Source organism: Amphiura filiformis, chromosome 14, assembly GCF_039555335.1.
Source record: "Amphiura filiformis chromosome 14, Afil_fr2py, whole genome shotgun sequence".
Taxonomy (NCBI): Eukaryota; Metazoa; Echinodermata; class Ophiuroidea; order Amphilepidida; family Amphiuridae; genus Amphiura; species Amphiura filiformis.
The window spans coordinates 8,410,317-8,434,646 of record NC_092641.1 but is presented as its reverse complement, the minus strand read 5'-3'; the positions used below and the strand labels follow the sequence as shown (position 1 = coordinate 8,434,646).

General features: G+C 33.8%; 1 protein-coding gene across 3 annotated transcripts in view; it reads right to left on the bottom strand.

Annotated features, from left to right (window-relative positions):
- The window catches only part of LOC140169646 (potassium voltage-gated channel unc-103-like), a 335,180-nt gene that overhangs the window by 128,059 nt on the left and 182,791 nt on the right, over positions 1–24,330 (bottom strand). The window contains exon 1 of one of the 3 annotated variants that reach the window (XM_072192930.1): positions 13,346–13,535. The exons of the other annotated variants lie outside the window; for them this stretch is intronic. The gene's annotated coding sequence lies outside the window, so the exon portion shown is untranslated. Of the gene's footprint in view, positions 1–13,345; positions 13,536–24,330 lie in introns of those variants that run through there. 3 annotated transcript variants of the gene reach the window in all.

Sequence of the window (24,330 nt, the reverse complement as noted above, 5' to 3'; positions counted from 1 at the left end):
CGTTCTGTCATTCTTTCTTTCTTGCTTGCTTTCTTTGCACTTTGCACAACTTCTTAAACTTACGGCAAATCCATTTTCACAATAACTTTACAACCGCATAAGAGATAGACGCAAAACACAGGCAGAGCAATATGGTTGACATTTTCTAAATTGAATTATCTACAGCAATAAGATTCAGTTAAAAAGTTCACACTATGGATGTAATTTCAGGTATCACCTTTCGCGATGCTAGGTAAGTGTGTGGCGATCAATATGCACTCAAACGGTGAGAAGAATTTGTTTAAAAGGGCGCATACGGGGGTAACAGGGAAATTTTGTATAGTGTATAGCTGTAATAAAATGGTAGGCTATATGTCACAGGACAACTTTGATGGTGGTGTATTTTTTTTCTGTCGCTTGAATTCTCTATTTGAATTCAGTATGTTTACGGAGAAATGTTAGCGATCATTTGTATGGATACCCAATCCAAAGCATTTTACATTTTTACAGTTTTCTTTTGGGCGGCATATTGTACCTTTTCCATTTCGAAATACTGTGAAAAGATTTTGAGCCAAGATTTTTTTCGTATCCCTGTATTAGATATCCTTCTCGTGTTAATATAATTATTACATACATTTTACATAAGTACATATGTCACGTGATGCATCAACACCATAAGCATCGTTATCGTCATCATCATCATCATCATCATCATCATCATCATCATCATCATCATCATCATCATCATCATCATCATCATCATCATCATCACCACCATCATCATCATCATCACCACCACCATCATCACCATCATCATCATCATTATCCATCATCATCAACACCATCATCATCATCATCAGCAGCAGCAGCAGCAGCAACACCATCATCATCATCATTATCATCATCATCATTAGCAGCAGCAGCAGCAGCAGCAGTATAGCAGTAGCAGCAGCAGCATCATTATCAAAACTATGCCACATAAGACATCATAATTCTTAAGTTTTATCACTTGTAAATCCCAAGACAAGTTTTTATCTCAGAAGGCACCAGTATTCACACAATAAGTATTTTATTATGAACAACTCCTTCGCTCCCATGTAGAATAACTATTGCTGACAGCACATACGCTACCATTTAAATTACATACAACAGAACTTCCAATTCAATTGTATTCTAGTGTTATGATATGTTATTGTATTGTGTTATATCATTTGCCTTATATTCAATCTACCCAACACTATATAAAAACAGCATACTTGATTTAATTTTTTATTAATTTCAAACCTTTGGCAGAATCTGAGCACTAATCGTAATCACAGACTTATTGCTTAAGTTTTTAGCATTCAGTTAGCATTTGGAATTACAATTGTGTCAATTTTAGGTTCAAATTTATGTTACATTATACAGAATAAGGTGCGCTATAGTTTTGGCTTACTTCATCAGACAAATGGTTTTAGATTAAGTTGCACTTCATTCTATCAGCTCGTCTCTACACTTTTTTTAATTAAAATGATCAATAATTATGATATATTTCCAACATTATTTTGAACACAACGAAGAATGCTGTTACTAACAATCTCGCATTTGTGATAGAACAGAACAGCTTCCCTATTTTAAAGATAAAAAAGTATCGGTAACGATATATAAGAAGGTTCATCTGATACACACAACTCGTATACGTACGTATATGTCTTCCAGAAAGGCTGGGTTGAGTTTACACTGCTTCGATTTATTCTCATAGCCTTGGGTCTTTCTTCTAGGAATGTAATCAATTTGTGGGAAAATTCACGACAAAATTGCGTCGGTGCCCACAAGCCTTTTTCATGGTGATAAGATTCATACGGAATATTTTCCCCTCATCACTTGTGTAGGTACGTATATTTGTTACTATAAATGCTAAGTGGTATCGGAATTTGAAACGAAAATGGGTGTATTTATATATTCATTTATTTGTTATTTGTTTGATAAATGGTATTAAAATTGCCATAAACTTTGCACTGAGAACTACACTATTTTGTTACCATGATTACCTTTGAGCTCGCTATGTCAATGTCTCTTGGGCTTTTTACAATCCTTTTATAGGATATCTCATTTTTGGGTTAATCAAATTTGTATACATTGCTTTCTTTCCCTTTAAAGCAATATAAGAACCTACCAAAGATGAGTATTGGCAATGGTATTCGATTTAATATTGTGCTTTATTAATAATACACCCGGAAAATAGCCATCTCAATATTGTCCAATAACGTGTGCGTGCCATATTGATAAATTGCATGATTACTTAATTAATATTTCCTTATGTAAATACGAAATATTATATTACTTTTGATTGACAAGAATATACTTCTTTCAATTTAATATTCCATATCTCGCATTTATTTTCATGACTTTAGTCAAATTGAATTTGGGCGGGAAAATCTCATTATGTAATTTCAAAGGACAAGTGTGAAACTTCATGTAAAAAATGGGCCCCAATATAACAGTCTTATAATGTGCAATTTTGGTCAAATTCATCAACGTGACGAAAATGTGCTTACACACCTATTATATGTCCCTTTTTAAGCGTCTGTAAATAATAATAATTAAAAACAAAAACATAAAATAAATAAATAAATAAATAAATAAATAAATAAATAAATAAATAAATAAATAAATAAATAAATAAATAAATAAATAAATAGCAAAAACTGCAATATGACCATAAAGAAAGCCACCAATTTTGTTTGTAAGAAAGCTAACATCAAATTCCACACTTTTGATTTTCTCAAAGTTTCCCAAGGTCCCAAATCGTACAGAAGGCTAAAGGGTTCTCCAAAATATGGACAGTTTGAAGGATGGTATAGCCACAGGTAAAACCTATTCGATATTTTGCCAAACCCTCATCAATTTAAGTCGAGTTGTATTAAAGAGAACACAAAGTAGACCAAAATAGGAGGAGAAATGATCATGATGTATATAAAAAGGAGCAGAGACTAATACGACTGTATGTTACATCTTTTAAGATAAAAGAAAAGCCGATGCACTAAATTTATTATGTCGTTTCGTTTTAAATAAGATTTACAAGAAGAATAGGAGAAGGGAACATAACAGAGGAACAGAAAAATGAAATATGTTTTACAAAACTTGACGTAAGAACCTCAGATGAAAGAGAGCCGCTGTTTACAACATAGTCATTTTAACTTTGATAAAAAACATCGGCTCCTTTTGTCGTAATTTCACAACATCGCCCTTAACAATATAATGTGACATTACAATAAATTAGTACGATGAAAAGTTAGTCATATTTAGAATATTTGCTACATAATTAGAAATTAGGATCTTTTATTACTATGCTTATAGCCAAACGACTTTAATTTGGAAACAAATCACCAAAATATTATACGGGGTATACTACTGAAACGAAACAACGATACTAAACATATTTGTGCAAATTACCATCGATTGATAACAGGTATATTAGAAATAACAATTTCACAATTTCGTTTATTCATTTTAAATGTTGATTCCGTCAGTATCATTTATCACAACGATAAATGAGTTAATATAATGTGGTCTACCTGTATATTACGCCATAGCACACGTAGTTCGTACATCCAATTTATGAACGGAAGAATAACTAGTATAGTAAAATTTTGAGCATTAATGTATTATGTTTTTTACATAAATCTGCTTTACCTAGACTTGTTTTAAACCACAAATAAACTAAAAAGGGGAAGACAAAGCAATATCAAAACCATTGTAAGGTTAGCTTAGAAGCGTAAGACGCGAGGGACAGTGGAGTTCCTTTAATACCGTTTTACTAGTTAAAACATGTTTCTTAAGACATTCTATCGCATCATGTTTTCGCAATAAAAATGTATATTTGAACAACAACAAGCTGTGAGTTTCACAGGGGAATTCTAGCGATATGATCAAGACTTCTTTACAGACACTGATTCGGGTATGAATATAAATGAGATTGTGGGGTATGTTATTTAGACTCTGATTTAAACGCTACCCGTATGCTGCATCTTATGTATATAAAATAGCAGATTGAAAAGCATGGATAAAACGTCTTCCAACGACAAAGTGGCTTATTCTCAGCTCACAGCTTGAAATCCATAATGTAAATAAGGGATTTTATACAGCAGGTTTCGGTTGAAGGAAATGAGAAGGTCATACGATTTCAAAATCCTTTTAGACCACTCTAAAATGAAGTCATTCTTAAGCAGAAGAGGGATTTGGAGCAGCAGTAGTAAATATAGAGAGGAGTCAATCCAATTTCCAAAGCTTATACTGGAATCTAATTGAAACTCAACGTTAAGCTGCACTCTGATTTAGTACACCGTTGAGTAGATTCCACTGTCTAACTTCTTTTAGTAGAAGTTTATAAGGATCCGGTTCGTTGTGATATGGGTCATCCATTGTAAATTCAATGAAATTGGCAACGGAAATTACTTTCCTTTATATCCGATATTCATTCAGCATTCAGCAAGAAGAAATAAAGAATCACGTAAGCAATAGGATATTGTTAAGATGATGTATTACGATGAAGATACCATCAATTTATATAACTTTGCTCGTGGTTCGTCGTTTTAATGTATAAAATAACCTCTAGCTAACAGACGAATAATGAGTGAAAGACTAATGGATTTGCTTTTTGAACTCGCAATTTGGTTGACGAAGATGCAGCTATTATGTGTCTATATACCATTATGGTAAACGTCAAACAAGTTGGGTTTCTTAAGCTTGAGGGATGATTGGGCTAGGTAGATTGACCGTACGTTCGTACGTATATGCCACTTATTATGTTCTTGAAGAAAATACAGGAAAAAACGGAAAAGCAATGAGATGTAAGTACGTAATGCATGATATAACAGATGGAGGATATATCATTCTTACGTACAGCAGGGGTCATTTATTTTCTAGTTTTGAAAATGCAGTGTACTTCTTAATATTAATATATTGACCTTATCCGAAATGAGTCATAAAAGGCAATAATGCAGGTCAATCATATACAAAAACAGAAGTTTTAGGTGTCTTTTCTCTCCTAAGAATAAATAATACACATTCTTATATCAAGCCTTGTATAGAACGCATAATCATGATAAATTATTGAAAATAAAAGCAAAAATACTGCAATAAGCATGTAAATTGCAAACTTCCGTCGTCTGATTGAAATCTATTTAATGTCTCCTGGCGACTTTATCCTGAACAAATGTTAATCGTCCATCCCAGAATCTAATACCACATTCCCAAGGTGACCTCAATACTTTTGTTCGAGTTTGTTCTAAAGTGTACACTCTAGGTGCTTAGATATATTTTACAGGTTGAATAATCCATATGAAAAAATATGATTTTTAAATGTACGCTACATAAAATGGTTTTTGTTTAAAATATCCAAATTGAATGGATTGGTTTTTGATATGTAAATAAACTGTAATGTAAAATTCGTCAAAAATGTCTGTAATGATACGATAACATTAGACAAGAAAGTCCAAATGGAATTGAGCAGCATTGCTTTCTTGTGTTTGGAGTGAACGTTTAAAACTTTAATGATTCAATATACCATCACAGATGAACTTTTCATGAACACATAATTATTATTTTTATATTCATATTCATGCGGGCGCACACACTCTCATCTACAGCCACATACACACCCCATCGCACAAACAAACAAACAATAACCAAACAACACATGCTATTTTTTATTCCTTAATTTAACTCTACTTTTAAGACTGAAAAATAAGGAATATAGAATCACTGCAATGCGATACGCTTTACTTAATGTTAAGGATATTTATGCGAAGAAAACGGCAAGGTCACCTTGGGAATGTGGTATTATATTCTGGGCTGGACAATTAACATTTGTTCAGGATAAAGTCGCCAGGAGACATTAAATCAATAGCATTTGCCTTTCACACAGAACGAAAATGATATCTCCATCAGTGGCATTGAATATATTTCTTTATTAAATGTTCTTAAAACGTTGGACATCGAATTGGAATGTAGTTGAGAAAAATGCAAAAATGTTTGTCTGAAGTAATGGTTTCAGAAAAAAGGCAGCAAGAATTGTGCCAAAGTGGGTTAATGTGTGTCAAAATAGGATCTAGATCGATACACCATACACTATAGATTGAGGGTCAATGCATGTCTCTATCCGTCAAGCATAGTCAGACTTGTACTCTACTGACCTATATTGACCAATTAAAATATTCTTGGAGAAGTAAAGTGGTTATCCTTGTTATGTGTGATATGTGGGATAAACCATTTAACTGTTAAAAGTAAGATGCACTGGGTGAAGTGGGCTGTCCCGTATTTTGAACTTTTAATTTTGATTTTGCCTATGTTTTAGGTCACGTGGGCTATTACATTTTTAACATTGCTGGAATTGTGCTAAAATATTTAATTTGCTATCCCACATTTTGGTAACCTTTCTTGATTTGAGCTGCAATATTTCATGTGGAATTGTTTCCAATTTAAGTCATGCACAGACAGTCTGCTGCTTGTCCTATAGACCTATGTTGATTTTTTTTTTCAAATTATCCAACTTTAAACCTATTTTTCCGGATATTGTGATTTTGTTGGAGACCCCTCTTTGCCTCTATACGGCTCAACTACACAATTGATTAAAGTTTAACACTTTTGATCCAAACCCAAGAAGTTATTTCCACCCTGGAATTGTGAGACAGTCCTCTCTAAATGTACACCGAGCGGAAAGAGTGAAAAAAAAGAGTGAGAGAGTGAAATGGAGGACAACCGCTTTTGGAGTGGAAAAATCACTCTAAATGGATCGAAAAAAAAATAGTATGTACACTCTCAAAAGTGAATATTGCCTTAAAAATGTACTTTCTCTCATTTAGAGTGTTTTCCCATTATTCAAAAACGGGTTGTCCTTCGTTCAACTCATTGAAAGAGTGGAAATTCACTCTTTTACATTTAGAGCGTACTCCATTTTTCCTCAGCGAGATTGAGACGGTCATAAGTATCATCAGGTCGTGATCTTTTTGATCTTAGACTACATCACAGTCTCCAAAGCTCCTGAAAGTTTGAACATGTCCCGTTCTTGTTGAGATGTGGTTCTTTGCTGTCCTGTGGTCTCTGTCAAAGATCTTGATAAATGCATATTAAAATGCCCAGGTGTGGTTTGAGAATCTGATGTCTTCAGAACTTGGTCTACTGCGTTCCAGAAATTGCGTTTCGCAAGAGCGTCTGTCTCCCGTATATAAGCTCCTGACACTGACCGGTTGTAGTTTGGCCTTGGCATAGAATTTTAATCACAGAGCAAATAATGACCTTTTTTGTCCTATGGAGGTAGAGATAATTTCTTGTCTTTACATCAAAAATTTTAAAATTTAATCATTAAATAAATCAACTCAGATGAACCTTTATGGACAGTTAAAAAACTAATGAATTATTTGTCTGCTGCTGGTGTCACTTCAAAATATCACAATGACACCTAATTTTGCATTGTTGTACCCACATAATTACAATATAACCTTGATTTTATTTTATTATTTTGAATTTTCATGTAATCTATTACAGCAGCTTGCGATGCTTGAATATATTATATGCTTATAGAGTGATAAGTACCAATGTACCAATTCTACCATCAATCACCACACACTGTATCAACGGTAACAGCTTACAAATGAAATGTTTAAACAAACCTTTGAACAATTGATCTTAAATATCAATTGTTAAAACTAAATTTGTAGTTGTCGTTTACTAGTCTAATGATTCTAACTGTTTAAAAGTCTATGGAAATAGTTATTGCAATAAAACAAAATGTTTGTAAAATAAATTTATTTGAGTTGTCTTTCAGTAAAATATGTCATCTGACACATCTGACATTCATCCATGTCGATGGCAGACATTAATACCTTCCCCAAAAAGCATTGTCGACATCGTTTGTAAACTATACCGTGATTATGGCATGCTAAAACGAAAACAACTGCTATGAGTGATAAACATACGTGTCTTAAAGGTGGTAAAAGTCTCACTAAACATGTGTTTTAACCCCATGAAAACTACCTCCCGATTGGCCAAAATGAATATTGCGTCCAATTTTGAACCAATCAAGGAGGGTATTAATAAGATCATCTGTAAATGTAAGTTTGACCATAAATAGTTTAAAGCCTAGTCATAATTGTCAGAAATGATGTTAGATGACTAGTAGTGTTCAAGGGATTAACATCGAGCTGTCGGTGATCAGCTTCAACTTCAGTCTTCAATTTCTGTTAAAGTTTGAAGTTAATATTTTAGTATAGCTTAAGCAGTTGTTATAATTCCCCTATGATTTCAATGTATTGAATTATACAGTCAGTTCCTCAACTAAAACTATGTCAAACCGGATAAAAAGTATAAATTACTTTTCAAAACCTGTCTTGGTTTTGCATAGATTACTATGGGCAGCCGTTTGGACTAAAATGGTCTCAAAAACAAGGAAAGGTCTCAAAAACAGAGGAAGGTCTCAAAAACAGAAAAAGGTCTCAAAAACAGAGAAAGCTCTCAAAAACAGATAAAGGTCTCAAAAACAAAGAAAGGTCATATAAACAGAAAGGTTTCAAAAACAGAGAAAGGTCTCAAACACTGAGAAAGGTCTCAAAACCAGAGATGGTATAAAAAATAAAGAAAGGTCTCAAAAACAGAGAAAGGTCTCAAGAATAAAGAAAGGTCTCAAAACAGAGAAAGGTCTCGAAAACAGAGAAAGGTCTCAAAAATAGAGAAAGGTCTCAAAAACAGAGAAAGGTCTCAAAAACTGAGAAAGGTTTACCACAACTATTTTTATACCATTTGTGGTATATTTTGAAATGTTGCAAGACGTTCCGGAATACGGGAAGTTTGCTAGCGATTTTGAATCTGAGCTGTGCATTTTGCAGCTGATGACCCAGGTGTGACCGAGTTGTTTGAGTTGTTGTTGTGTTTTGTAAGTCGGGCGGGCGTGTCTTAATTATATGGGTATCTGGAGGTGTGCAATGGGGTGTATGAATGCTATTGTGCGACGAGATAGATGTGTGTGGGGTGGGGTGGGTGTGTGTGTGAAACCTCTTGTTTTTCATACCTCGTTTTAAAATGACGCTTAGAATGGATATATACTTAATTCACATTACACCTGTCTGGCTTTCTATACTCAGAGCGAATCGTACATTGCCCAACGTAAACAGATTCACTCAACACTGGCTACGTCAATCCAATACTGTTACCAACACTGCAAGCTGAGAAAAGAGCTAAGCGATCGTCAACATATCTCCTATGTACAACTAAGTACAATACTAAAACAAGGGTGTAAGGGCTTATAAATATTTACACATCTTCTGAAAGCTTTTACAAACAAGTAAACATACTTCAACGTCAACATCCAGGAGCATTTAATTGGTATTATACTACCTTATTGCTGACATCATTGCTTTCTCTAGAAAGGATTGAGTGATGTACATGCATTTAAAGTGATATCGGCTACCCATGGGAGAGCTATCAACCGTTGTGGTAAACTGGGAATCAGCAATTGATATGGTGTTGTTAGGTGTGATTACAGGTTCTATTTGTCAGGAAGTTTATCTAAGAATCCAACTTCGTATTTGTAATAACTTTAATACCTGGTTTGATTTTAATAATAATAATAATAATAATAATAATTTATTCTTATATAGCGCATTACAAACAAATCTCAATGCGCTTTACAAAGCATACATAAAAGCATAAACACAGTGCAACAATATTTAAATATACAGCATTAAGATACGATTAAGATTTTAGTTTTAATTAACACTTCCGGATGTCCTTTTCAGTATAGTATATTGAGTGTTTATGAGTACAATGGTAAGAATGTTTTCACGAGGTGAAATATGGAGGGTTTATGGAATAGTTTATATGTCATCAAATGAACATATTCTTTCCATTGACCGAATAAAACATTCACTGTTTGTTTTATATAACTCATACAAATTCCCCTTCTTCCACTAAATTTTAAAAATCACTAAAAATGTATTAAATGTATTATTTAAGAGCGACACCCACACCTATGATAGGCGAGTCGAAGGGGTCAACGCGAGCACATTACGCTTTACGCGATGCCATGGTAGCTGCGAGTGAGTGCAATGGGGTAATTGACCAATCAAATGACAAGAACCTTTGTATGAGTTATATAATAATTTATTAAATGTAATGTCATGCGAATAACAAAATAAAAGGTTAAAACTTAAACTTAAAAAGGTAATAAATGCGAGCTAATTGGTTTATCTTGCCTTACTAGATGCCATCTTAGTTTCCCTTTCCAGTCCAAGAAATTTCATATATAAAATCTCAGATTTGATAGTACCATAATGTAATATTATGGTAAAAAGCGTCTGTAAATTCTGATATTGAAGATGTTAAAATTAAACAATAGCTAGGATTTGTAAATATTTTGTCCATACTGGGTTTTATTTGATCCGCCAACCTAACTAATAAACATACTAGAGTAGTGATGAAATTCAAGTCTACAAATCTTTCGAATCTTGATACCTCTATCCCAGACAACACAACACTTTACCGCAAATATTTTTCTTATTTTCAAGAGTTGTTTATTAAAACAAAATAACACTTCATGCTTGGCATACATCAAACAAATGGTAAAGAAGCGGTTCAGGCCCTCATGACGTCGTTTGGCAGTACATCTCACAAGTCTAGGCTCCAGTGCCGTTACCTATCTGGAGGATTTTTTGGAAATACAACTGGTGTAGAATTTCGTAACTTGAGCTTCGATATTGGTGCTTCTCCAATTTTCTACATGTCCTACCTCGTATATTTCGCACAGGTATATAAGATTTGCACTGTCTTCCCTTGGGATAGAATGGTAATAAGGGAAATGATATAGGTGTGATTTAAAATGGATGGAAAAAAGAGCGAAATGGATTCGAGCTTGGATTTTCTTGATGCTTCGTCTGTTTATTCCTTAAAATGGTATGTTACGTATTGGTAAGTGGTCTGTGATTTGATGTGTAAATCTTACATATAAAATTGCACAATTTTAAGGAGAAGTACGCCGTAACGGTTAGGTTTGTGTGTTATCTGAATTATCATTGTCTTCTTCTGGGTGTATATCCAATATAAGAAACCAAATGACTAATTCCTATAGGATTTACTCCAGTATATGTTTATAGTATCATTAAGATATTTTTGACGAGGTATCCATTCAATTTGGACTTGACTTGATAATTCAAACAGAATCATTTTATCGTAGTGTATATTTAAGAAATAATATCTGAACACAAACAAGCACTGAATCTTAAGTCAAACACAAAATGCAGGGAATCTATTAAATTTATATCTTAGATATAATGACGATTTTCATTCATATGAATTATTCAACTTAGTATACCTAGAGCGTACACATTAGAACAAAATAGAACAAAGTACTGAGGACTATCCTTGTTTTGAAGATAGATTAAACTTAAAGTTGTAACTACTTATGTCACAGACATGCATCGATAAAAGATAAGGATATTGTATCGCGATGTAAATTTGATACTACTAAAAGAAGGAAATATGTCATTATATTGTCATGTATGATGCTTTCAAGTTGTAATGAAATCAGAGTATCAGTGAATTGGAAAATGTAATTCCGACGGTTTGTTATGCTTCCATTATTGTTCGAAAGAATACATACAGGAAATAAAGGGAAAACACAAAACGGGCTTTTGATAAAATTAATATTAAACAAGGTAATAAATTTGGGAGAGGATAGATGCAAAATTGAAAGTATAACCAAACGAGGGAGAGTAGTCGTCACAACAGAATAGGGAGTACAAATTCAAAATAAGTTCCAAAGCAAAGACTAACAAAATGTGATGTATATGATACATATAAAAATATGTGTAATATAGATAACTACTCAAAAAGAATATGGTTTTATAGTAAAAAGTTAGTAATTTAAAGTATATATATATATATATATATATATATATATATATATATCCCTTAAGCTGTTCAAGGTCAAATGAGGATAAACAGTGACTGCATTTATTACTTACGGCATGTTCGACTTGACATTCGCTCATGCTGTTTGTACATCTAATCAGCTTTAAGCAACAAAAATAAACAACAACTACAACATACATGTATTGATCATGCTTAATTGATTTCATTGCTTTGAACATGTCGAGTTGGATACTTCAATTGACATTGTCGTAGATTTACAGAATTGAATTATTTTAAATGAAATGTGGGCAAATTACCAACAAAAACACATTTTGTTCAGTTTCTCAGAGGAATTTCCAAATGCAATTTGCAGCAAATAATGGTGTAACAAGAATATGTTACAATGAGAATTGAAAATCTCCGGATCATTGAATGTTTTTGGAACAAAACTCGGCTACTCAGTGTGTTACTTGCATTTTAAGCATAGATGGCCACTTAAAATAATCAACATAGCGTCAATTTAGGCAGTACCACATTGTAATGAACATTAGATGCTGGTTATTCGGTCCCCTGGAGTATATATATCATTTCATCCGTAATTCCGTAGAGAATGGACTGTTCCAATTGAAATCCATACACACTCTATGGAAGAGAGGGGATGTAGATGATAGTCAACTATTGAGGCAACCCCAATTAAAATTCACACTCCCTGTGTGGATGATTAAAGTCAATTATTCCATAGTTGGTGTGTTATATGATTTCAAGTCCACTGGAACAGCACATTGTACACCTGGAATGCTGTTAGTAGAACATGATCATTTCCATGCTCCATTTGGCTAGCCTGGTTTGACATTTAAAATACGTATTTTAAGATAGCCTTTCATATGTTGTTCATTAAAATTAAATCAATAACAAATGAAATAAATGATATCGATAAAACGATGCTTTCAAAACATTCAACAAACCTCCCTTCTTAGTCTGGCAACAAAGCGCACATCCATGAAATCTGAAACACTATACAGAACAAACAAGTTTTCCTTCCCCATTACGTTATAATTCTTGAAGTACCACACGCATGCTTTGAATCTGAGCAAACTATTTGATTCAACTAGGTCTTTCCTATTATAGCTACAACAAGTCTTGTTCGCTTTCGAAAACAACAAGGGTTGGTGTGTGCATTACCAAATTTAATATAACACTCCACACCGATGGCTTTAAATAAACTCTGTCCTCTTGTTATTTTCCACAAGACTTGGTAATAGATAAATTGATTACTCTTCTCAGTTTATATGCCATAGTTTCGCAGTCGATTCCGTAATATAATTTCATTTAGTTTCTGGTGGCGTGGACAAATCGAAACTTTTGTTCAATACACGAGACGCGCAAAACAAATATGCTTTACAGACATGTTTTTTATTAGTTCGTACATTCCCTTGATAGGAAAGTTGAGTTGTCTATTATAAAATGCAAACAGTTTACATACCTGGCACTTGAAGACACAGAGACAAGTTTTATTCAAGATTCACTCGGATGAATGGGAAGAAAAGTAACCTGGAAAGTACAGCAGTAGTATAATATATCTCTCAAATATATGGTAATCATCCACAGAGCAAGATGGAACCCATTCACATAGTGATTACATTGATTTGTGAACAGCATAAGCGTAGAATCAGTTTAAAATAATAACAATGATCACAATTCAAGTGCTGTTATTTTGTCAATTCAGTAGATCCGAAAGACGAACCTCGTGCGACGATTATTTCCGAAGTTTTCAAGGTAGAGTTATATTGTCATCATTTTTAGAGTGACATGCGCACTGGGAATTAGATTATCTTTTCCAGTCTGTCACATCAACACTTGCACAAGGTGTGTTTGTTTCCGCTCTGTGTATTATACAACTTTGCTGAGATTTTGTCGCTCGAGTCAAAGTTGGTACACGGGAATGGTAATACAACTCCGATAACGGCATCACTTTCGTCAGATTTTATTTCAAACATTTACATAAAACCGGGACAGTGATTCTAGACAAAATACCATGCCATCCCATTCCAAAAAAACAACACGCTAATATCCAGTAAGCCATACCACCCTAAGGTCCTGTAACTATATCGTGGCAAATCTTGACGAAGATTCCGGTGTAGTTTTAGAGTAGGTAAACACCTCTTTCTGCTGACTGTTACTGAGTAGAACGGAGGAGTCCAAGCCAAGCAAAGGTTTTAACCCAATAATGACGGTAATGAAATAGTGGTTAGACAGCGTGACAGCATAGTTAGGATTGGCGCTTAACTGCCTGTTACCATAGAATGTCACCGTTTATCACGCCTTAATGTTTTGCGTACTGCTGTACATTTATCCTATGCTGCTGATACGATGATTATTTCAAACATGCAAGATTAATACTGGGCATGTTTGTTCATGTATGAAAGTTTTATTAAGTAACAAGAAGATTCCACATGCATAATCATGCTATAATATTATAATTTTAACCCTTTTCGATAAATTTGGATTTTTTTTTGCATACCGTCTAAATTGAAAACGCGCGGGAAAGAGGTTATTACGCCAAAGGATTTTCCATGCGGCACCTGGCAAAAAAGGGTGTTTGAATAATTAGAGAAAATAGCACTGTCTATTACAATCGTCAATGTATGCGCTGATCAAAGGTATAGGAAACTATACCTATTGTGGAAGGTAAGAATAAGCTGTGATGGATACGCCTTCACTGTAAGCCGAGTTCTAGAAAGGCAGTAAAAGAAAATGCATTGGTTTGATTGAGGTGATATTTGATGGAATGAGAATTAATGCTATCTGACTTGGATACTCCATTGACTTAGACTTAAACACATGAGAAACTCACTCCATACGTTTGGTAAATGTTTGTGGTGATCGAGCTCTTGTTGTGGTAGCTTTGTGATTTTTTTGTCTATATTTGGATGCCAGCAGTCTCTGGCCTTGTCAGAGATAGCATAGGTCGTTTCTAGTAGTTAGGTAGTCGATATCATTATCTTTATATAGTGTTAAAACGTCTTCTGACGCTTTTGTTAATTCTTTAATTTAAAAAAAACCGCAGCAGACTAGCCTAATAATGATTGTCTTGGTAAGGGTACCTTTGAGGGTTGACGAAATATTGTTGGTCGAAGCAGCAAAAAAAATCGATTTTCATTATCTAAATCAATATATTATTGAAAAATAACACTTTGATGTTTCGCAAAAGTTCATTCTACAAATCATATACATTGAAAACTTGCTTGATTTATTGTTGTTAATGAATTATATACGTTTAACAAATGTGTTGTTGTTTCAGCCCTCTTTACAACATAATTCAAGAACCACTGGACCTACAGACGTGTATCTGTGTTATTTTAATTCTTTTACATACTCACTATGAAATGATCAATACATACAATTTTTGCCAAAGCTTACTACCATTCGCAAGATGATGTGAACTACCAAATCGCAACAGTTTATAATAGTTGCTAACCTTAAGCCTGCACTTGAAAACTTCAAACACCAAAACAAAAAGACATTCAACATTAACAGGAACAAGCTTCAGGGGAGGAGTCGAAAAGAAAAAAAAGCACTAGAAAAGGGCGGAAATGGTATCGTGTCTTTTCTAACAATTAATCTTGTATATTTCATCGGCTTTAATTATGGCAAGGTTTGCTTACATTCTCAACGTAGAAAGGTGTAGAATGAGAAAACGCATTGGTTTAAATGTGAGAATTAATGCAATTTGACTTAGATACTGCATTGACTTAGGATCCATAAACACACGAGAAACCCACCCCATACGGGTTGGTAAATGTTTGTGGAGATCGAGATGTTATTGTGATAAGTTGTTTTTCCGTGTCTATATTTGGATGCCAGAATAGAGTCTTTGGCCTTGGCTGATAGCAGTAGATTTAAAAGATACTGTGATTCTGCATTTTGTCAAGTCTTTCTTTTTTCCAAGATGCGCAGTTGAATTTATAATCACAATGTATGTTAAAATGAATGTTTTATGCTGCTTTTTTAACGCTTTCATTTTACAATAACAAGTATTATTATGATCTTGAAATCTATGTCAATATGAATGACTAGCCTAATAATGATTGTTTTGGTAAGGGGATTTTCTTTTCATTTCTCTACTTGATAACTTAAAAAACGACATCAATTTGTATGTTCATAAAAACAAGGACATTTTTATTGTAAGAGGAACATGGAATTAAAATAAAAAGAAGATGAAGAAGAAGAAGAAGTAGAAGAAGAAGAATATTTGATTACCTACAGGATGTATCAAAATTGAAAAAAAATACAGTTTGAAAAATGCCACTAGATTATTTGGTCATAATGCTATAGTTACTAACTGAATCAACTTCTTCTCCTCCCACAACCGTAAAATCACTTGAGTGTGACCATTAATTAGGACTCAGTGTCAATTTTTGAGAGCCGTTTAAAATGCAGTCGCGCGAAGTCAGTCAATTAAAATGAAATGAAAATCTTTACAGTAATTGACAGAAAACCTTGTAGAATTGTTTGAATCATCAAGTGGAATGACTAATAATACCCCTGATCTAACATCTCAGGATTTCTTCTTGTGCTGTGTGGCTATTCAGAGACACATAATTGCACAACATCCCCAAGCAGGGCAGACCTCTATTAAGAAATGGTGTGAATAGCATGATGTTGAGGAGAGCTGATATCTGCATACATGGTATGGTGGCCATGCTCTGGTGGCCATGTGGACGACTAAGACTGACAATTACTGTAAAGAAAGTGGTCCAACATGTGATTTTCATTATGCTTTGATTTTAATTGACTTTGCGCAACTGCATTTTAATTCCCAAAAATAGCCACCGAGTCCTTATCAAGAAGTTGATTCAGCTATCAACTATAGCATTTTGACCAAATACATTAACGCTTTTAATCTGGTGGCATTTTCAAACTTTATACTTTAGTTTGATACACCCTGTACTAATAGTGAGACATGTCAAGCTTTTTCTTAAAGATAGAATGCTATCAAATGTAAAACTGAGCTATTCTATAGAAGACTTCACTTTAATACCCCACGCACCATGCAATGTGAGTACATTTTAAAAGGAGCCACCTATTCAGGTAACCCTATTTGAAATCTACCCCCACCCCAGTGTGGCAGATTAAGGTCTTGTCTTTCATGTGGGGTGCATGGTTTGAAAGTTGAATTCATTTAGATTCAGGTGATATTAATAGAATTAGAATTACAGCTATCTGACTTTGATACACCATTGGCTGATACACATGAGAACATCACTCCATACGGTTGGTAAATGTTTGTAGTGATCGAGCTCTTATTGTGATAGCTTTGTTTTTCTACTTCTATATTTGGATGCCTGAATGGAGTCCTTGGCCTTGGCCAGATAGCATTTGATTTTAAAGAAACTGTAATACTGCTTTTTATTAATTCTTTGTATTTACAACAAAAGGTAGTTGATAGAATAATCCTGATATCTGTGTTAAAATGACTGTGTTCTGCCTTTCTTAAAACTCTCATTTTACAATAATAGGTATTATCATAGTAACCTTGAAATCTATTTAAAGAAGACAGACTAGTCTAATAATGATTGTTTTGGTAAGGAGATTATCTGCCAAATCTTTATAAGTAATAAAGATGTCATACGACATCTACTGTAAAAACTCGATAGTTAGCATATGTGCTTACTATCGAGCGTTTTTGAAACATGCAAACATGAAGTGCACCATCCACAAAAGTGTAAACTGTTTTGAGCAAGTCATCGATACACATAGTTATATACGAACAAGTAAATCTGCAAATTTTAGCTCAGTTGGTAAAGCGCCGGACTTTGGTATAATTTCATGTTTTCAAAAGCGCTTGATAGGAAGCAAATATGCTAACTATTGAGGTTTTACGGTAGTCTGATTGTAAGAGTGCAAAGGAGAGATGTCTTATTATAACTTGCAAAAGTAAATTTCCATAAAATAAAATAAAATTTGAAGATAAAATGCATTTTCAGTGTCCAAGAATACCATGTACAAGCCTGGTTAGTGCAATTATGAACCATAGTGTGACGTCACAATGGTTCACACGATTCTTTGTTCTCACCAATTTGTAGTTCAGATTGTTCTTGAAGACATTTATATTTAAAGGAGTATTTCGTGATCCTAGCATCCTCTATTTATGTCATTTTTCATTAGATATCCACGAAAAAAACTTATTCCCAAAATTTCAGTTGATTCCGATTTTGCGTTCGCGAGTTATGCATGATTATGTGTATTACACTGCTCCATAGACAATGCGTTGTAATTTCGTACTGGTGCACCAGAACGAAATTCAAATTTCACGATATCTTTGCTAAACGAATTAATCTGCAAGAAATATTTTGTAAAAAATCTCAACTTTTTTGAGAAAAGTGGGGGGGGTGAGGCTGTGGATCACGAAATGCCCTTTTAATTGAGAATAATATTTTTTATATCTTACTATCTACCTGTTTGCTCCAAAGACTGTTACAACGATGTTCTAGTGCACATATGACTTTTTGAAGCTAACATGCGGAGCCTTGATGGATTTGCAAGAAGGTCTTATGTATGTACTTTCAAGGAACATTTTATACATTAAATTAATAATTAGTTAATTGCTTTAAGATTTGCAAAATAGCTGAAAATTTGGTCAATAATCTATTATTTTCATAATCCACCAAAAATCAATTCCCCCCCAAAATGGCTGACCCGATAAGCACAATTATTTTGCCACTATTACTTTGGTTTATTTTATCGCTTTTAAGTCTGTGTAATTAAATAAATCTGATTTAGAAAAACAAAACAATAGATTTCACTCACTCAAGCAAATGAATTACTTTACTAAGTCTAACAATAAAAATGATGTTGACGTAATTAAAAGGGCTTGTTTATAGCGAGACATTTCACAATCAGTAACGTTTCAGCTTTAATTGTCAAGGTAGAAAGATTTTAATAAATGGGAAGGAAAGATAACATACATGAATTGACTTCAACTATATTAATAGCTACAAGGAAGAAAGACAATGAAACATACACGGTAAACTTCAATCGATTTCTTTCGCCTAAGAAGATTCGCAGTGGTAACATGCTCATGGATTCCCCCAAGGAATTAGGTTATGAAATGACCTTGGAAATTTAGAAAATGGATAGAAAATTGTGTTACCACGCATGCGGGAGTGTGAAATAGCGCTGAATTAATTGCATCTTCCGCGGGCAATTTAGGTAACCAGAATGAGCAGTGGAACCGTATTAGGCTATTTGAATGAAATCCATACACCCCTATTATAGACAGGACTTTAATCTTCCACACAGGGGGTGTGAATTCAATATGAGGTTACCTGAACGGTTGACTCTATTTGGATTCTAAGCACCCTGTGTGGGAGATTAAGGTCATGTCTTTCACAGGGGGTGTGTGGATTTCAACCGGGGTGGCGCATTCCGACAGTAGTTTCATTTCCTTTTTCTGTTACTGCTGCTGTCTATTGCTTTTATGTAGATATGATAGAGCGGAATATTAACTTGGCTAGTTATTAGATGCATTATGCATTTTTATGTGTGTTGGGTCGTCTATTTTATGGACATTAGATTACACTTTCTAGTATAGTTTGTGAATGTAATGTGCGGTTGTCAGGTTTATTTAGTCTTTCTTAATGTCACAGTTTAAATATTAGTTAGATTGTGCAAGAAAATATGTAGATTATAATGATTACGTACACATAATATGTATAGAAATATGCACATAATGTCAAAATATTTGAGATGTTTTGGTACTAGTTGATAGTGCAGTTACATCTATGTGATGTAAACAAATTGACATTGCCTATTAAATATGTGTCATCAACTCGAATGTTGTTAATTATAGTGGTTGGTTAATTGTAAAATGCATGATAGGAATTATAAGCCAACTAGGTTAACAACCACAGGCCAAATACAGCCAATGTGCAAATAAATGATCAACCCTTGCAAATATATTTGAAACCCAAAACTATTGTAATTTTACCACAACATTTGACAAGTCAACATATTAATTAGCAACAAACAATGAAAGTGTCTTACAGAATGAAAATTTATTTTCAGAAGAAACCTTGAATTTGCCGACTTTCTAACATTGAAATCAATAACAACGTAGTATATACCTTAATTGCAATATGTTCTTATATGCATCCTTGAAGCATGCGTAGGAATTCATTTGCAATATTGATTATTATCTGTTACATCTTGTATTGCTAGACTTGAATTAACCTATAAAAAGTCACGTGCTTATCTTCATGCAGACGTTACGTATGACGTAATTTCGCGCCAACAAAATTGTTCTTTTGAGCATTAACATGTGTTTCCTACTACTATGAATACGCTCTACGTTATTTTTTCAGGCTATATTATGATTAAACAAAGCCATGCAGAATTAAAAATTATTGTTACCCTCAAGTTGAAATTAATTATTGTAATTTCTGTGCGTATCGAGATTTCAATCTGTATGATCAGATAAGTCTGGAGGTACATGTAACAAAATTAAATTTTTATTGAATCAATGGTACTAAGTTCACTGATTAAGTAATCAAACGATTCGCTAGCTTGGAAAATACTTGTATTCTTCTATTTTATTGCGACGCCCTAGGACCAATAATTCTACAACAATCACAAGCAAATTCTGTACATAAATGCTATATAAAAATATAGAATCCTCGGCTTCATCAGAAACAATACAATAATGTTAAAATATGTACGGTATACACAGTTTATCATATTGATCAAGTAGGGAGTACTGATATTCATTCACTTTATCCCTTTAAATCTAAATATTCTCCAATGTACACAGTTTAAATAAATACCACGCAGGTAGGAGCCTCTGGTATCCAGTTAATATACCTAAAATAAAACCAGCCATAATCCACCCCGTAACCGAAATGAAATAACAGACAGTTGAAATAAAACCACAGGTCTGTCGCGGGCCATGTCCTTACAAATACCTTCAAAGGCGTACTCGGGAAAAGAAAACATTAATCAAGTCTCTCTCCTCAATTTCTAGCATTGATCCTGTGACAATTTTCCACACCCTGTTTTTCTTTTGCTGCTGTTAAGCCTTTGGCGTGCAAGAGGAATACGCTTATAAAAACTAAACAGCTTCAAGGCGTTACTAGCTCTGTCGTTTCATTGTATGAATCGGGAAACCCTGTTGTGCATATATGACTGCAAAATATCGGTTCAATTTGAATGTAAGCTTATGTTTGTTTTTTGTCTTCTTGAAATTAACAATTCAAATATCGATTTCATCTCGATATGAAGCAAATTTACATTAATTTGAAAAGAAACCTTGACCGCAGAATAATAGAAACTGCTTTACGAATTTCAAACGGAAAAGGACAGATTGATTATTTTACAGTATATTGCTGTTTCAACAACATCTATATTAGACGTTGAAATGTGTTCAAGAATCCGTGAAGTTACTTATTTGTACAAACAACACGTTAATTATCTTTAATTATCGCCTTCTTGGCGCTAGTCACTTTATGTATCTTTGTAAATGACGCAGATGACAAAAACCTTGGATTATGTAACAGTACGTGAGTTTTAATTGGACATTGAAGTAAAAATAAAGTAAGTAGCGACAAAGACAGACAAATTGCTTCTGCATCTCAGTTGTGTCCTTAGCAACTATTTGGGCGTAAATTTCAGACAGCTTCACAATATTGTAAAAACCGCCTGTAGGCCCAATGTGCTCAGTTTTGGCAATCACTGAAAAACACTTCCCAACATGCCCCACGGCTCAGGGATCGACCCGTCTCTTATTTTATTGATTGAGCGGGCCAATTTTTGCTGGCGGCGGTGAGAAATATATTCGATGGTTTCTCCCAAGTCATTGAAATTGACTTATCAAATAAATGCGTTAAAAGACACCGGGGAATGTCGAAATGATAAACGAATGAACATTAATAACAGGCGATGAAAAACCTGGAACCGGCACCTGGCTATATTGTGTGACATTTAGGTGAGTCTGAAGAAGGGAATAACCAAGGTTCTTATTTCATCTTGATTTTCAATTTTTCATAATCTCAGGTGACTTAATTTTGTTTAATAAAAACAAATACGATATTAGTATAGTCTGCTCAGATTTAATGAGTGCTAGTTTGAATGCGCTGGAAGGGTTTTAGGTTTGGCAGAGGCATATAAACAAAACATGCTAAAGGTGTACACCAAAAACAGATTGCGAGATTCAATGCTGGCTTTATTAATAAATGAGCATCAATACAAGGAATTGTGTATTTTGATATCCTGGAAAATTAACGTACAAAAAAAACCCCAATCATAAAAATCAATTTTGAAATATCCAAAATATACAAAGAGACAATAATATTCTGTCTCCTTTTATTTTTGGGAGGAATAAAAATTCATTCAATTTTTACTTTACAATGAACATCGTTCGATGCAGTAAATCTTTTTTTATCTGTGGTTTATTATGTATCAAAAAAACTAAGGGTGTTCATATCTAGTAATAACATTTTTCCAAATCAGCCGTATTGTTTTTAACCTTAGAACTACAAAGGGCGGTTTACGCCCAAACGACCTAAGCTAATCGTAGATACATCCGTTGCGGTCATTTTCGTGTTTTTACCCCCAGTACCTTACCCGGGGGTAGGACTGGCCATCAAAGATGACCATAGAGGAGGATTGGTGAGACCCCAATGATTTTCATTTCGCGCTTGTAAAATTATTCCAAGAGAGCTACTGCCTTTTCACTTAATATACTTACATAATAATTGATTTGAAATAGTCATTTCCTTCTATATCTAGGAGAAATTTGGTGAAAATCGCATTTTTGAAAATTTGCATTTGCGCCCTCACAGTATGATGTCATAGAACCTATTTTGATGTCACTGGATAGAGAAGACCCATAGCTATACATTAGAGTTAACGAACAATTGTTGTCATTATTTCAACCTCTCAGTGCATGTAATTTTGCTCAATAGCATGTTAATTTTAAAACCACGAAGGGTGAAAATCAATGTGTTTATCTAATTCCACATAAGAATTTCAAGTGTGCACTAATTCCAGAGGCGACTTATGCATTATTTATAAACATTTTAGTAATGAAACTAGTTTATTTCATATAAAACAAAGCATGAACCATGGCAAAGTTCCGCTATGATAATTTGTTTTGGGCTATCATGATCACATTGATTATCGAACTACCTCCACGAGTAGTTTCTTATAAAATTCTAGTCGAACTTGGTTATTGTCCCTGTAAATTTAGATCTCACTAAATGTCTAGTCATACATGATTATATAAATCATGTAAAATTTGACTCTAATAAAGCCAAATTTGATTAGAGTCCTAGTAAAATACCCAGCAAGCACAAAACGTTTTCGACATCATTCGCAAAATGTTAGAAAAGGTTGCTAGAAAACGTTTAAATGTCGGGTTATATAAAGGATATACTTATAAAGGGTATAAAACGATTTCATAACATTCAAAAACATTTGTTGATGTTACCTACTACAAATATTCTAACATAATGTTGTTTAAGTGTTGACAAAATATTGGCAAAAAGTGTTGGCAAAATATTTTACAATAACATTTTGAAAATATTGTTGTAGTGTGTTTTCATGCAAAACGTTTTAAAACATTTCCTTGACCTTTATATAACCCGACATTTAATGTTATTAAAACATTTTTATCTAAACCAAAACCCCAAATACAACATTATTTAAAAACCTTTTGTGTTTGGTAGGTTAGATGTCACTAACCAAATTTCTAGTATCATATTTGACCATAAATAATGTGAAATTGGACTCGAATAATGCCACATTAGGCAAGTATTGGTTAATATTTCACAAGATTTCTGTTCAAATTTGAGCAGAAATCAAGTGAAATCCTATTTTAATACCGTAAAATCTCGTCTACAAGCATATAGAGCGCTTCTGATGAAAGTTACATTAATCCAGGCGCCATTATGGTTTTTGAGCAAATAAATTACAGATCCAATCATATACAAACAAGTATTATTGTAAGACCAATCTATTGTATTGGCATATTTACGCTTGTTTCATATTAATTGAGCTTTCATCAAAAACGCTATATATGCTTGTAGACGAGGTTTTACGGTATAGAGGTAGTCATTCAAATGCAACTACATCATTTAAGAGTGTACATATATTCACGTTTACTTATAAAAGTCTAATGACTCTCAATTTCATAGTCACTACTTTATATTTACACACTCTATAACAGCAAACACTTTTACCAAACGAAACTGCCTTTTTCTCGGCCTCGGCGTGTTAAAACATCTACATTCTTCTAAGTGAAACGTCTCTAGTAGTGATCAAGTACTGAGGTATTTTGCACATCGTTGGCCCACCTTGTGCAGATGTTTCAACCAAATCAATAGCCCTGCACTTATAGGGCATAGTCGCCCGAGGAAGTTAAGGACCTGCTACGAAGGGGATATTTAATAGGAAGTTTATCGCAGGACAAAACTA